At 37.6% G+C, this 17,042-nt stretch overlaps 1 protein-coding gene across 1 annotated transcript in view; it reads left to right on the forward strand.

The window, feature by feature from the left end:
• Nucleotides 1–17,042, forward strand: part of GABBR2 (gamma-aminobutyric acid type B receptor subunit 2) — a 312,210-nt gene that overhangs the window by 173,547 nt on the left and 121,621 nt on the right. The window lies entirely within an intron of this gene.

Here is a 17,042-nt window from a genome sequence, read left to right on the forward strand (position 1 = left end):
ATGACATCAATTTCTTTTCTACCTTTTTATTTTGTGTTGCATTTCCTATTAATATAGTTTTAGTCTGCTAAAAGCCTTCCTTTTTCTCTGCTTCTGAGTAGCATCAATAGCATATCAGAGGTTGTTGATGTTTGATTCAGCAGTTTGAAATTGAAATTTTATTTATTTTGCTCCAGAATTTCTCTTTATATATTTTGTGTATAAATTAGTTCAATAAGGTGTTAGCATATAACCTTTGTGCACTCCTTTCTCCATAGTGAACCATTTACATGCTCCTTATTACATTATAACTGTTTCTTCCTGATTGTCATGCAGGCAGATGAGATAATCCAGCACAACTGTATTTTTAAGTGTTATCCACACTTGGAATGGTCTATAAAGTCCACACTATATAATCAGAAGGTTTAGTATAATCAATAAACCAAAAATATTGTAGATACCTTTTTGGAACTCAGTTTTCTTTAGCAGTGTGATCTTGGGTGCCTCTGCTTCTCCTGAAATCAACTTGTACACCTGGCAGCTCTTGTTCCATGTATTGTTGAAGTCCTGGATGGAAAATCTTGACTGTTATCCTACTAACATATGAGATAAAGGCAGTTTAGTTTCTTTAGCCCAGATCTTTTTTTGTATAGGAATATAAATTAATCTATAACAAAATAATAGAAAAATACAAGACATGCATATTCAAGATGAATGCCTGCAATCAATTGGGACTAAGGGCAGAAGGAAGGAATGGAACAGGGCAAATCTTCCATTAGAGAAAGAGGGTTCCAAAGAGTGGAGGCCACTGTGGAAAAAGCCTGTGCTAATACATACCCCATGTACATCTCACTGAGGCAGGGGGATTCTTAGCAGGCCCTCTCTAGATGTTTAGACAGGACAGGCAGATTGAAACTTGGTAAAGCACCACCTGATTATCCTAAAACTACACTGCAAAAGGCTTTATAGGTGACAACCAGTTCTCTAAATTGGGCCCAGAAGCCTAATGATAATCAGTGCAGGGACTTTAGAATTGGTATTACTCTACGATAGCAAGATTGACCTGCCAGCAACCTTGCCTCTGCATTGTGTGTCAACTGCAGCTTACAGATCATTTCCAAAGGCAATCCCAAATAGACCATCTTACAGTAGTACAGCCAAGTAGGGATCAATGTATGATAGGTGTTAGATAACAGCTATCTGTTAAATAGGTTCTGCAGAACACACTAAGGAATGAATAATTAATGGCTTGAGCAGGAACAGAACCACTGTAATATGGTGCTCTCAGTTTCCAGGCCTTGCAGATGGTCCAGAAGGAAACTGTGGTTGATGGTATTCAATACCACTGAGGTGTCTAGTAGAACAAAGAATGACAGCACTCCCCCATCTAGATCTTGATGAAGGTCATCGACCAGAGCAACCAGTGCTATTTCTGTTCCTTTACTGTTCCTGAATTCTGAATGACTGGCAGGAGTCCTATAATCCATTTCCTTTAGTATTCTCTGTAACAAATCTCCACCCACCCACCCTTCTCAACAACCCCCCTAAAGTAGGAAGATTGAAAACTGGAGAATTTTGTAAAAAAATTGCTGGATCAAGAGAGGGTGCATTACCACCTTCTTCAAAGCAACATCATTGCCCCCTCCTTCAAAAGAGTATTGGCTACTTTCTAGATCCAGCTACTCATGCCCTCCCAGATGCTAAAAGGATCCAGGAGGTTTGTGAATGTGGTATGCAGATGGTAGCATTCATATTACAGAGAACCATATACATTTCCTTGGGTTGTATATGCTCAGAAGAAACCCAGATAGTAAAAGAAGATGCCAACTTGCCCACCATATAGACTATGCCCAACTGGCATCTGACCTAGAGCAGATGAGAGCAAATTTATCTGGTAAGAAACCTACAGTTAATCTGGTAAGTCTCTTTCCCTAAAAGGATCCAGGTTAGTTTGAAAATGGCTACTAGGTAGGAAGTTGAATACAGTAAGTACAGAGAAGAATTGATACCTCAGTTCTGTTTTGTTTGCTCTTTTGATCATTATGTGGGCTCAGTGTAGGCTCAAACATAAATTTTACCAGTACTCAGTTGTGTCCACCTCTGGTCTTATTTAGCAAAAAGCTAAATAAGATTTTGACTTTAGAAAATTATAAATGAACTAAGGGTCCAGATAAAATTGGAATGTTGAAACTTTTACAATAAGATTTTGGAATTCATTATAAAGTACAAATAGCTTCTCATGGGAAATAGATCCTGTTTTGGTTTTTGCAAGATATAACATAGATAAGCAATTTCAAGCATTTCAAAAAATGGATACTACAAGGGACTAAAGATTTTAGGTAGCGGAAAGATATACAAGCCTGTAAGATGATGCAAAGCATTATAGTACTGAAGGTGGATTTAAAACATAAGCCAAGAGAATGACTTAGAAAAAGATGTTTCACTGGATCTACAAAAGAAACTGGCTGAGGTTTTAAAATTTAAAATGGAAATATAAATGACAAACCAAGAGAGTGATCTGATAATTTTTTACTATTGGATGTACAAAAGAGGCTTGTTAAAGCCTTGAAGAATTCTGCGCGATGGGACAAAGAAGAAATGAAGAGAAATCAAATCCTACAACAATATTTGAATGAACTATAGATTAAGACTGTTAGAAGTAAAAGGAAGGAATATATATTGGTTTATTTGATCAAGGTTAAAACAAGATATGTTGTTACTTCTGGTTACCGTTTATGGACTTTCTGCTGATACTAGGACTGAAAAGATGATGTTTTATGGATTTGTTTATAGATAAGAGATTTATTTGTTTGTTTGTTTGTTTATATTTCAAATTTGGTCACTGCCCATCTCATGAGGAAGTGACTTTGGATGGTTTACAATAAAAACAACAAATCTTAATTAAAATGCAGTAAAAATAGTATAAAAATACAATAAAAAACCCAATACATACATAAATAATAATATTTTCCAAGGTGCTGCTGGTAGAAAAGATATTAACATACAGGAGCATCTTCAAGGTGCTAGCCACCCTCAGGATTTGTTGTCCCTTTTCTCGCCCCATGCAAGTTGGCAGAGCCAAGTCTTAACTGCTTTCCAGAAGGTCAAGAGAGGGGGCCTGCCTCACTGTAGGGCGAGGGTATTCCATAGGGTGGGGGCCATGGCAGAGAAGGCTCTCCTTCTGATGGGATATGGGATGAAGAGATAAATGTTTGTAACTTTAGAGAGGACAAAGAATTACTAAATTTGTTTATACTTGTGATGAAGGTTGGAAGTCACTTCTTTATATATTTGTTTTCTCTTTGCTATATTCTTACTTTTCTTTCTTTTTCTTTTTTTCTTTCTGTTTCCTTGCACTTTTTACTCCTTCTCTCTATTCTTTTTTCTTTCTTTAAGTTTAGTTTGTATTAGATTTTACTATTATAATTAAAATTCTTAATTAAAGATTATACACACACACACAGAGTAACACTCTCCCATGGCTGTTCTCTATCTTGCCTCTGATCTTGAAGATAGCAAATAGTTATAATGTCTAATATAAGTTTGCCATATCTGAGCTTTAAAGATCCAGATGACCATTAGATGGCAGCAGAGAGACATTATATGTATGTCTTTACAGCCATTTAATTGTCCCCCAATTTTTACTTTTACTTTTTTGTGGTCCAGATGTGTTAACTCTGATATAATAACCACAGGTAGTCCTCATTTAGCCACCACAATCGGGACTGGCAGCTCTGTCGTTAAGTGAAGCAGTCACTAAGTGGGACATCATGTGACCACAATTGTGCTTTCCTTTTTTCCCACTTCCTTGCCCTTTGGAATGCTCACCCCAATAATTAGCAGAAGGGAGAAAAAAATGGGTCAGGCACAGGAAAGATTGCCTAAAGAGATTGCTTTTTTTCCTCCCCCTCCTTTCATAGAGTGGAGAGATTGGAGAGGAAGGGATTACAAGAAAGTAAGCAGGCACACAATGGGAAATACACTAGTTGTTTGCTGAGTATCTTTGCGGCTCCCAGTCCCAAGCATGCTCAGGGCTGCTAGCACTAGCACATTCCTTTTGATGTGTGTTCCCCATTGTGTGCCTGCTTACTCTCTTGTAATCCCCTCCTCTCCAATCTCTCTGCTCAGTGAGGGGGGGAGAAAAAATGTGCCAGGCATAGGATGATGCATGGTGACTATAATGTTGATCATGTGACCGAAGGATCCTGCGAAGGTCGTAAATGTGGGCATTGGTCACAAAGTTATTTTTTAAGCACCATTGTAACTTCGAACAGTTGCTGAATGAGGCAGTCAGTAAGTGAGGTCTACCTGTACTTCTATCCTTATCTTTCATTCTATCCTCCTTTATCTAAAATTGGTAGCTGTCATCAGTCCTTGATTTAGATTATGAAATACACAGTACAAGTTAACTAGCCTAGGCTTCATAAAATATTGGGGCACTGGATAATAATATCCTCATTGTCTCTATTGGCTTTCCCCTGCCACACCTTCCTCTTTGTTGACAGGGTCACATTTCACCCTTTGATTGTTCGTTTTTCTTTAAACAATTAATCTTACTGTGATGTAAGCAATGTGTTACATTTTTTCTTTCCCCCCTGGCCATCTGGTCTTCTGCTAAAAGAGAACATCTGGCATTGGAAGAGATGGTTCCCACGTGACAACTGGAGCCAGGAATTTTCTGATTTCCTAAGAAAGTCCATAGGTTTTCCCTTTCCAGCCCTGTGATCTTATGAAGCCTGCATTTCCATTTAGAACTGATAGCTGTTCTATTAGGTAGATCAGATTTAATCAACAGCTGCAAATGGTACTTAAGAAAATCATCACAGCAAAGTGGGTCAACATGATTTGGAAGTGAGTCAGCCCCTTGGGAATCCTGCCCAATCATTTGTTTTAATGAGTATTTCAAGGTTTTAAAACTGGCTTACTAGTTTTAATCAGTGACAACCCACACTATACTGAACTACCCAAGTGTGTATAAAAACGGTCATTAAGCACTAGTTCATAGAAGCAAGCTCTTTAATTGCAAGCTATAACTGTTTTATTTTGTATTTTTCCCCCAATGATCTTGCATCTTTTCAAACACCCAATAAAGTACACAGTTTCGTATACCTACATCTGTACACTTCCAATATAATTAATTTTATATTTGCAAAATACATTATTGCTTGTATCAAATATTGATTTGATACATGCAATGATAATACTTCATATATTTCAGTGAAAAAAGCCCTCTTAAAATTAAATTATATTTGAGGAAAAGTATGCATATATACAAACATGATCAAAGCAGAGGTCCTTCTTAACTTTGCTAACTTTAATTTATATATTCTTTAATTTGTTTGATTTATATCCTGTCCTTCTACTCAAACAAGTACTCAAGATGCTAATAAGAATTAAAGTACAGAATACAAAAGTTGTTTTTAATTAAAACTACTAAAATTAATCACAATGTGTGTATTTGAAAGATAAGTTTAATTATTATAGCTTCATACCTTTCAGCTCTCAAATTTTGGACAACATACCAATGCAGACACTGAAAGAAAGAAAATGGCAGATTGCTTTAGGAATCTCACTCATAGAAAGTACGGTCCTGCTTTTAAGACCTGTGGATGTTAGAAGTTCAGTTTTAAATATATGCTTGACTTTCCCACAGAAATCAAAAGATTATAAATAGTTGAAATTGTGAATGCAAAACAATCAGGGTGTCTATTCCTACTTTTTCCTAGATTCCATAACTATAGGATGGCCACTTAACTCAAAGCCAAGCTTATTTATATGTATAAATGCAGTAATTACTATAATTTAAATGTAAATACAGTACATCTCACCAGGATAAAAAGGATATGATCAGATGGCTTTTGTATAAAGCTATTGTGTCCCTGTTCTCTTATAAAAGTTCTTTTTTTTTTTTTTTTTTTTACTGAATTTGGACACAATAGTCTTTCAAATGGAGAATGACTTGGAATAGAGCAATGTCAAGTGAACTCTTTATAGCAGCAAACTAACTTTCCTTTTTCCTGAAAAAATGCTACTGAAAATATATTGGGAAATATATTCATTTAAACTTCATGTTAAATAAAAGCAGGTGAAATATTTTCAATCTATGATGCTGTTCTTTTAAGTATATTTAAATTTACATCAGGACTAACCACCAAGATTTCTTCCATGCTGTGTCATAAACTTGGAATATATGATGCATTAATTCAGATCAAAACAAGTTTTTAGAAAGACCATTTCTATTAACAAGGCTATTCCCATGCATCTGGGATTAAGATTCTAGATTGACACATGTCATTAATTCGATAAAAGTCAAGAGTGTTTACAGTAGACTGTATCCACCTGTTTGGCAGTGTATGGAACTTGCAATGTCAGCATCATCTGTTAAAAGTTAAAAATAAAGACACCATCCTGTGTGCTATGAGTTTGATTTGTTCTTTCTAGTATTAATGAAACAGATGGTTCTCTTAGAAACACTCTTACAAGAAGAATGGGAATTAAGAATTTTTTCATTAATATTGTTGTCTATGAAGTTTGATTTAGTATCTTCTAGGAACAGAATTTAACTGATGCTGTGTATTTAGCTGGAGTGAAAGGTAGATAATGCATATACTGAGAGCATGATACCATTTAAGACAATAGGAAGGAAATTTTGCAAAAGGGCTAATGAGAAATAATTTCTTCTGTAAGGAAAGTCAGGAATAAAAACCATTTCAAATTTAATAACTGAAATTTCTTTTATTCAAAACTGACATATTTCTTTTAGCAAAACAACATATATAAATTGTAATCCTGTCTAACCCTAGTTGCCTAATTATATGATCCTATTCCAGTTTACTCAGAAATAATTTTTGCTGAAGTGAGCTTATTTCTAGCAAAATGTTGATTGCAGTCTGAAGTTCCATCTCAGTTCTCATTCCAGTTCAACTGATTATTGAACTCAACTTAAGCTTGATTAGTGTATTCATGAGAACATAGCATAATAATTTTTATTTATTTCATTAGATATTGTTTTGCAGTAGTATATGTCCAGATTTCTGGTGGATAAATGTATGAGCTTTCTCCAAAAACGATAGTGAAGGGAGATGCTGGCTGGGAACTGAAGTCAACACGTGTTAAAGTTCCCAAGTTTGAGAAACACTGGTCTAGTGGTTAAGGTGCTGACTAGAAGCAGGGAAACCTGAGTGTTAATCCTGCCTTAGGCATGGAAGCCAGCTGGCTGGCTTTGGGCCGGTCACTTTCTCATAGTCATAAGTGGAAGGCAGTGGCAAACCACTTCTGAAAACGTTGCCAAGAAAACTGCATGGATTTGTCTGTGTAGCCACCAGGAGTCAAGACTGACTTGAAAGTGGAACATACATATTGGATAAGGATTTGAATTCATATTGGATTTGGAATGTGCACCTACGTGCTAATCCATTTGTTTGGACTGCACTGTTTTCAGAGGTATTTTAGTGACACCTGCCTACACATTTTGGCACAAGTAGGTACAAATAAATTTCTTTTTAAAGGATTTACATAGTTGCATTCAGCTGAATGTTTCAAACCAAAAAAGCAAAGCAAAGCAAAAGGGGATTCTCATCCTGTTTATTGTTTTAACATGGTGTGTGAATTTCACCATTTTAAATAGAGTCCTAATTGATTGATTGATTGCATAACATTTGACTTCTTGATAAATACGTATGACTGCAACACTGTTACCAGAACATGTATTTTATACATACTGTATGTATGTATGTGTATATGTGTGTACACACACACGCACACACACACACAAACTAGAATACCAGCTACTTATGCCATTAAATTTCAGCTTCAGAATGTGCAATAGCAAAAGTGGTTTGTGGTGAGATTGAAAAATCCATAAAAAGTAAGGAAAAAGTAAGGAATGCACAACTGCTGCCATGTTATTAATTAATACATTGGAATATTTTGTGTGATTCAGCCTTAAGGCAGAAGTACAAAAGAAGAAAACACATCACTAAAAAAGAGAACAACCCCACCATTATAAAATTGCATATACAGGTTGTCCCTGGGTTAAAAGCACCCAGTTTACAGACAACCCATAGTTAAGAACGGAGCCTATTGTAGCAAAATTTGGGTTAAATACATAAAGATTTAAATATACAATGGTTCAAGTTAATTACACAATACTACTTATACAGTATTATACAATAATACTGTTCCGGCTTACATACAAATACCACTTAAGGATAGACCTTGGGAATGGAACTCGTTCTTAAACTGAGAACTATCTATACTAATCTACTGACATGGAAAAAATATGGAAATAGTTACTATAATTACAATATAATTTATCAATACAATTCATCTCACTGTAATTAAGTTATTTGTATGAAGCTTAGTATGTTGTCTAGGTATTAATGGCAATGATTAGGACAGCTTCAAATAGATTTATTTATTTTATTTTTATAGTTTGTATCTTGTCTTTCTGCCCATATGGCACAAATGGCCCCCTAATAGCTTTTCAGACCGAGATCTAATGTAGTGTAATGTAGGTTGATGTTGTATAGGTTAAAGACTAGAGCTGAGGTGAACCTTAAGTTCTAACTTGATTATGGAGCTCTTTCGGTGACTTTCTCTCAGACATACCTCCCTCACATATCATTGTAAGATTAAATGAGGGAAACCTCTCATCCCACTTTGAAAAAAATAGGATGTTGTTATATAAATAAAATAATTGAACAGGGCTATATGTAAGGCCATCCCAAATATCAGTTCAATCTTCCTTCCCCACACCCCCAGGGCCACTGTTACCAACTGCCTTCTGGGAAGAATCCTAGAAGCTTCTTTATTTGTTTTAAAATAGCATTTACCGTACTTTTGTTTACAGTTGTTTACATAGTTTGTAAGCCACTTTATATTAACTTAAGCCATGGAATATAAATAATTTTAACAAATAAATAAATCTTTTGTGGAACAGAACAGATGGCCATCCTGTTCAACCCTTAAATATTCAGCAAGTTAAAAACAGTTCTCTTTCTCTGCTTCTCAAATTTTAATCAGCATGGAAGGCACCCTTTTCTTATATTATATAGCAAGTATCCCAGCATTTTCTGATAGGATGATGCTCAAAATTATATCTTTATAACTTTAGGCAATTACTGTTACTATTGAATGCAAAGTGCTCCAAACAGGAAGCACTGTAGTGAATAGTGAGACTTCCTACTCTGCAGCTGTTTCTATATATCTCTCACTGTGGGCTGTGAAAAATAGATTGTGTGAACTTATGCACAGCCAAGAGTGGAAAAGCCACAGTGAGCCTATTTTGGTCCATCATGCCAAAAACCTAAAAGCAGATCCACTGTGGAATCATTAGATGGGCATTAGGAATATAAGGACACCAGATCAGATTATTGGATTATTTTAGTTGCTGGGAGGAGCATGCCAGGGCTTTAAACAGGAATTTTGGCCCAACACAGAAACAGAGATACTACGGGATGTTTTGCATGTTCTCTAATTCTGAGCCACTGTTCTTGCCCAAATGGTCCCTCCTCACTAATGATATATTTGTTGAAGCATAACTTTCATTAGGATGTACAGTATATCAAACATTTACATGCTGTCCCATTAACTAGACTCTGGATAATATACAAAATTACAAAATATAGCCTAAACAAAAATCCTATCCACCCCCACATTAAAAACAGATCAATGGCATAGAATTAAATGATGCCCCAAAACTTTTGTCACAGACCAAGGGTTACTGAAAAAGTACGGTCTCAAGTGTCTTGCAGAATGCCAGAAGAGAAAGGGCCACATGTATTTCTGGGTGCAGCATATTTGCTAGCGTGTGGGCAACTATGGAGAAGACCTCCATCTGGCCCACACACCTCTTGTTTCTGTTAGGGACAGGATCCTAAATAGACTCTCCCTAGATGGCTGGGCAGGATGGGTATTTGGCAGAATACTATTTAGTAAAGCAGTCCCTGATATAACTTGGCACTCTGCTATATAGGACTTCATAGGCAATGTCCAGCACTCTGAACTGAACTTCAAAGTCTGGTAGTGACTGCAAAACAGATGTAACTCTGCATGTTGATCCACCTAGCAGTCTGCCACAATATTCTAAACTAGTGTAGCTCCCAAATCATCTTCATGTAAATGCAGTCTCATGTAAAACTTATTACAGTAAACCAGTTGTACTGTATGGTGATCAGGACATACAGTAAACGATTGTTAAGGATTCCTGATATTCACTTTTGGTCCTATGTCATTGTTGCTCTAGGTGGTTCTTTTCAATTGCTTTATCTCATGTCATTTGTCTGAAAACCAGGGAACTATACAAGATCAATGACTGGGAAAAACCTTGAAGGAGCAATCTTGTCTGGCATTCTGGTTGTCTTCAGATTCTAAAGGTCAACCCATCATCTGGAAGAAACCCAAACATCCTCTAAAAATCTTCTACATCCCCCAGGTGGTTGTGACAGACCATCTTAATGGATCCTTCTCTACGGAGTCCTAGGTCCTCTCTGAGCTTGGTTGTTTGCTTGCAGACATTTTATTATTCAACTAGGTAACATCATCAGTGCCTAGTGAGTGTGGGGTGTGCTCCCTGTTAATATACAGTAGCTTGCCCTGACAGTTTTGGTGGGGGTGTGGTTTTCTCCTTGGTAATTCCTTGATTAGGGTATTGTTTTCTGCTTGTTTGCCTATCTGGGTGTTGGCTGCTGGAGAGGACATATTCTGTTTTTTTGTTTCCTTCTTAGCTTTTTTATTGTCTCTTTTGAAGGGTGTGTCAGTATAGTTTATTTCTATGTGTCTATTGATGGCTGATTTGTCTGAATGTGTGATCGAATGTATCTATGAGGAGGAGAGTGATGTGGAAGATCAAGGCTATCAGGAAGGAGGGGGTGCATTCCAGGAGCAGGGAGGAGGCAAGAGGCAGCATAGTCCACAGGGGGAGTGTGGGAAGTGAAAGAGGTTCAGGATAGCCACTCCATAGAATCTCACAGGATATATCCGCTAGTTGCTGCAGTATAGATTTAGTTTGGCAAGATTCTCTCTATAAGGTGTAAGCTAATAAAGAGACTGGACTGGACTGGACTGTTTCATCATTGTTCTTGGGCTGGGCCTGACAGAATGCCAAGCTTCCAGGAATTCCCTAGCACTATATATACAATATAGGTTTTTGTGAGGGCATATGGGGTATCCAGGGAGGGGTAGCACCTCTGGTGGAGGGGCCTACCATGCCCTTTCTAGGGCTGTTCATCTATCTTTGGTTCCCATCTGGCACTCAACTCTCACATATGGCTCCAAATAGTTGTAACATGCACAGTGACCACACTCCGGTAAACCAACTCGGCAGACAGACCATACCAGGTGAGGGTGGCCGACAGGTCTTCAACTCTCGGTGAGATAAGGAATTTGTCTATCCCAGTTTGTGAAGACTGGCCCAGGCAGACTGAGTGGAGGGACTGATCAATGGTCCAACAGTCAAGAAGGCAGGCCCAGCAGGCATTGTGGAGTGCTAAGAGCATGACTTAGACATCCTGGTCATCCACTGAGCAGGAGAAGTCTCCAGCCATAACAGTTCTCCGTGCCACTGGATTAAGGTCTCTTATGCTGAGAGAGTGGGACTGCCCCTGTGCAACAATTGTTCCACTTAGAACTCCATCACGCACAGGTTTCTGTTGTGAAATTCATCTTCATCTACAACTCATCTGTAAAAAGTCCAAACCTAATTTGTTAAGCCCTGCAGCAGTGGGGGAGTAGTGAAGCAACAGGTGGAGAATGACCACTGGCAGCTGTAGTCACAAACCTGCACATGGGCAGCCCTTGGACCAGTGGTCATTCTCATGACCCTATTTTTTTCATTAAGATATCCAGCACAACCTCCAAATCCCTTAATTTAAGTTGTATGAGTGTTTATTCCAATGTGCATCACCCAAATAAATTTAACTAGGCATTAAATAAACAAAAAATGACAATAAAATTATATTTTCATATATAAATTATGTGTGGGGAAGAAATTACACCATTGTGCTGTAAGCTGTGCGATTTATAGCAGCATTCATTGCTACCACCACCACTAGATATCTTGCTGATCCTGCCTCCAGAGTTTACAAATAGCAGTTTACTGATGGCAACTCATAAAAATAATAAAGAAATTGACATTGTGACCCTGACATTCCTCTCTGGTCAGTTCAAGTCAGCTCAGACTTCATTGTCCTGTATGTGAAATCTGGATTTTATGCTCCACTGTGGATTGCTACTTATACTGAAAAACATTTGCTTTTGTACTGGCCCCATATCTGGTTTTAGAGACCTCACTTTTGTGACCAAATTGACTACTGCTTTGGGCTGAGGAGGTGCTGACATATCCAGATGGTAGAAGTATTGCTGGGTAAATCTGATTAGGGAATGGCATAGCAAGAAGTAAAAAATCCTTCATCAAAAAATATTCATTAAAAGAGATGATCATGTTTTATATTTGATTGAAATAAGGGGAACTAAAAAATGCTAAATTTGGTACAACTGTGATCATGAAAGTGAACATTCACATATGTCTTTAGAATAAATTGGGGGTGTTCATTTTCAGTAAGGATAAGTAGCATGATTCTGGAATAAGAGTGCAGAGATGTCATAACATTTTCTTCATTTCCACTTAATGCTAGGAGAAATAAGGATTTTATTGCAGTAAGAAAGGAAATATTTAAAGGTTTTTTTTAAAAATTAAAGATAAATATTTACTTCTTTTTATTGTTATTCTTTGTGACCCAGTAGAATGCTGGAAACAAATTATACAAAGTTGGTTGGGTCTGTGTCACCATGATAATTCTCTGAATCTGAGCAAGATAGGACCAGATTTGATGTGAAGCTAGGGAAGAACCTGGCAAAAGAAAGACTGAATTTAAAAATGGTCCAGAGTTGAGCCAGGAATTGTGGAGAAAAAAAAAATAAGGTTTTTCCCCCAGTGCCTCCCTATGGAAAATGCAGTTGGGCAGCAGCATGGAACGCTGCTGACAACTCCATTCTAAGAGTCTGTCCCGCTTCCTTCTGGATCATGTGATTATTGTTAAGGGGTTGGGAAGAATTCCAAGAGTTTGTAGTCTGCATGCTTTTCTCACTTCGTTTCATGATTGACACTTTTATAAACTTTATCTAGTCACTACCTCAACTGAAAAAGAGTCGTTAGACTTAATGTGCTTAAAATTTTCTTTTCATTTTTTATTCTTGATGTGTCAGTGGCACTTTTAATTATTCCTATCAATTGTCTGGCAGATAGGAAGTGCAATCTAACCCATTTTTATCATGCATATTTTTGCTCCTTTTATGTTTTTTTCCTCTTAGCTAGAATGATTGAAGATACTAATAACTTCTTTTAATCAGTTTTATTATCCTGAAGAAGGATTCACAACTCTGCAAATATCTTGAATATTTTATGCCCTGCAGTGGCCTTTTTCTCCACAATTCAGTAGTATCTATTTTTGGTTACAAAAGAATTCCAGTAAAGCAAATATGCCCTATATTATTAAAAAGGACCTATCATTACCGTCATCATTACCCTTTTAGAAATCAAATTTGGTTGAGTATTAGTAATTTTGAAATGAAATGATACCCCCCGAATAATATAGTGGTTTCAGCATATTTGGGAACATAATTTACAGTTTGTCAATTAAAAAATAAAATAAAAATCATACCCATAATACAGCCATTTGAGCTTCTAAAAACCTGTAAAATGTTCATAGAGAAGAAAATCCTCGATCATTTCATTGCTGGAAGGAAAATTTCTAGTTCATTGGATATAGAAGATATGAACCTATTCAGATATTATTAAAATAGCAAAAAACTAAGCATTCAGTGATAAGCCCCACTGAATAGCTCAGATAATATTAGCCATTTTAAGACAACCATGCATTCACTGCAACTGTCTACAGGAGAAAAACCTTTGCTCATATAACTGAACTTACATTGGCAACTGTACAAGTAATTCATACTGTAAGATCCTGGATCATATGGAGGCTAACATGCACACAGTTGTTTCTTCATTCATTCATTCATTCATTCATTCATTCATTCATTCAAAGAGGCCACCTGACTCTTCAAGACTGTGGTCAGTTTACAATTTTAAAAGCAAGAAATAACCACCACCACAACAAAGATTATGCACAAGTGAAAGAAAACAGATACAAAATAAATTAGAACATTCTGCATCCTTGAGACTCACCCTACCCCAAGGCTTAGGAGACAGCTAGTTTTTCAATGACTTTCTGAACATCTTCGGGATAGGAGCCATATGGATTTCTGAGGAGATGCTGTTTCAGAGAGCAAGGCAATGTCCTATAAGATACTGTTTAATTGAAGGGATCTGGAGCACACCCACTTTGCCTGATCTTACAGGATCGGCAGAAACTATGGGAGGGAAGTGATCCCTCGAATAACAAGACCCTATGCACCAAAGGGCTTTATAGCTGGTAACTAGCACTTTGAATTGTACCCAGAACCCAACTGGTAACCAGTGCAGCTGACAGAGCAGTGATGTCACATGGGCATACAACGGTCTACCCAGTCTGTCACATTCTGGACCAGCTGTAGTTTCTGAATGGTCTTCAAGGGCAGCCTCATGTACAGCACATTACAATAGTCCATTCATGAGGTGACTAGGGATTAAGCAACCATTTGGAGGGCCTTCCAATCCAGGAATGAGTGCAACTGACCCACTAGATGAATCTGTGGAAAGGCCTTGGTCAGAGCTTCCATGTGTTTTTCAGGCAGGAGCTGTGAGTCCAAGAAGACCCACAGATTGCTCTCCAGTCTCTAATGGAAAGTGCTACCCCATCCCACACTAGAGATGGAGAATTCCCAGGATTATGGGATCCTTCTGGACCATCTGCAATGATGGGGATTGGAGACACTGTTCTTCAGTGTTTCCACTTCTATCTGAATAGGCTGTACCAGTCAGTAATTATGGGAGAAGAGTAGTCAAGCCCATGATTCTTAGGTATGGTTCCACAGGGTTTGGTCCTCTCTCCCTAGTTATTTAACATCTACATGAAACCATTGGAAGAGATAATCTTTTGATTTGGAGTGAGGTATCACTATGTCAATAATGCTGAGTTGACCATTACCACTCTATGGCAGACCAAGGATGCTGTGGAAGACTTGACTCAGTGCCTGGAGGCTGTGAGGGCCTGGGTGAGTCACAAGTTCATCCTGCAAGAAAGAGTTGATATTCATTGGTGATAGATCTGGTTCTATCCCAGGCCTAGCTCCGACACTCGGCTATTATGAGGATGTTCAGGTGCTAATGATGTGATGGCTGCATTAATAAGTTTATGAGCCTGTTTTGTTGTGGTGTGCTGTTTGAATTTTATGTATCTTCCTTGCTTGAGTCCAACAAAGAAGGCAGTATATAAAATCTGGTATGCCTAAGTGGCTCCATCTCTGTGGCATATCCTGCCCCTGGAGAGCTCATTGGCACCCTCTGCCATGGTGATTAGAAAGATGGTGAAAACAAAGCTTGTTCACAGAGCCTTTAATCTCTAATTTTAATTGTAAAAATTGCTGTTGGTTAACTGACTCTGGGAATGATTGATGGTTTTATAGATTTTTAATGCCATGCACTGGTTGTATGGGTTTTACAGAGTTATATTGTAAACTTCCAGGAGTCTTTCTGACATCTTGGCAATACACAAAGCAATCAGTAAAAAACATTGCTAGATAAGGGCAAAGGATGACCCTGGTGGAAGGACAGTTTCTTCTCTAGCTCATTAATTGGTAAGAAAGTGCAAGTCAGCTCTGGCCATTCCCACAGTGCCAATAGTCAGGATGATTATAGGCTGTTGTGCAATTAGCTCTGAGTGTCACAGGGACGATGATGCTGACCATAGAGAAGGGCTTTACTGTCAGGGTACTAGAGAATTTCTGCACAATTTTCTTGGTAGTGTTTTTCAGCATATTTTATTGTTAGACTTGTCAGAAAGTGCTACTGTGATATTCATATTTCCATTACTGTAAAGCCTCCCGGGCTGCCTGCACATCCCAGCTTGAAAAAGCCTAATAGAAGCTAATCATTCATGATATCTTCCTTTTAGGATTTAATGAAAACATGGGAAGCTGTAGACTAGATGTGTGCAAAATGTTTCAAAGCTGGACTGTTTTAAATTCAAAACAAAATATTCCTCTCTCACTGGAAGTGCTCTGATACTGTTCCAGCCTCACCAGAAGTATTCTCACCTCCAAATGGGGCTGTTTTGAGGTCAAAACACTTCCAGTGAGGCTAAAACAGTTTGAAACATTCTCCACACCTCTTCTACAGATCCCTGGAGAGATGGGTTGTACAGTGAAAGGCTAGTTGTTCACACACACTCTTTGGCTATCTCATAACTAAAGAAATACAAAAATATCCTACCCCTTCCATGAGAATTTAGCTGAAATACTCTTATCCTTTGAAATATGAGAACTGATAAAATCATTCAATAATTTTTTTTGGCACTGCACTACAAAGATCCAAGTGTTTATTTTATTTTATTTTATTTTATTTTATTTTATTTTATTTTATTGTATTGTATTGTATTGTATTTTATTGTATTTATTTGTTAGCTTACATCCTACCTTCTTATTCAAGGGCTCAAGGCAGTATATACAGCATTCCTTCCTCCTGTTTTCCTCCAAAGCAACCACTCTGCAAGGTGGGTTGGGCTGAGAGAATGGCTGGCCCAAAGTATCTCAGTGAGCTTCCGTGTCTAAGAACAAGAATCTCCCTGATTCCAGTCCAGCATCTTAACTACCACACTGCACTGGCAGGCCAGTGGTAGGAATGCTCATGTGTTCATTTTGTTCTTGTACTGCCCTGCCACTTTAGATCTCTGTCCCTTTGCTTGTTTAATTATCTTGAATGCCTCATTTTGGAGAACTGGAATTGTTCTCAAGGCTGCTATTTGAAGTTCTGGACTTAGTATGATTACATACTGGGAGTTGCATGGACTCTTTATTTTTCAGATGTTCTCCAATCCACAGCTCTAAAAATAACATCATGATCCCGGAAAATGTATTCATTCATAGTTACAGTAATTGTAGAACATTGTGGGAGCAATTTAAGC

This window comes from Python bivittatus, unplaced genomic scaffold (genome assembly GCF_059951505.1).
Source record: "Python bivittatus isolate LINGU-HERP-01145 unplaced genomic scaffold, Pbiv_v1 ctg000960_np1212, whole genome shotgun sequence".
Lineage (NCBI taxonomy): Eukaryota > Metazoa > Chordata > Lepidosauria > Squamata > Pythonidae > Python > Python bivittatus.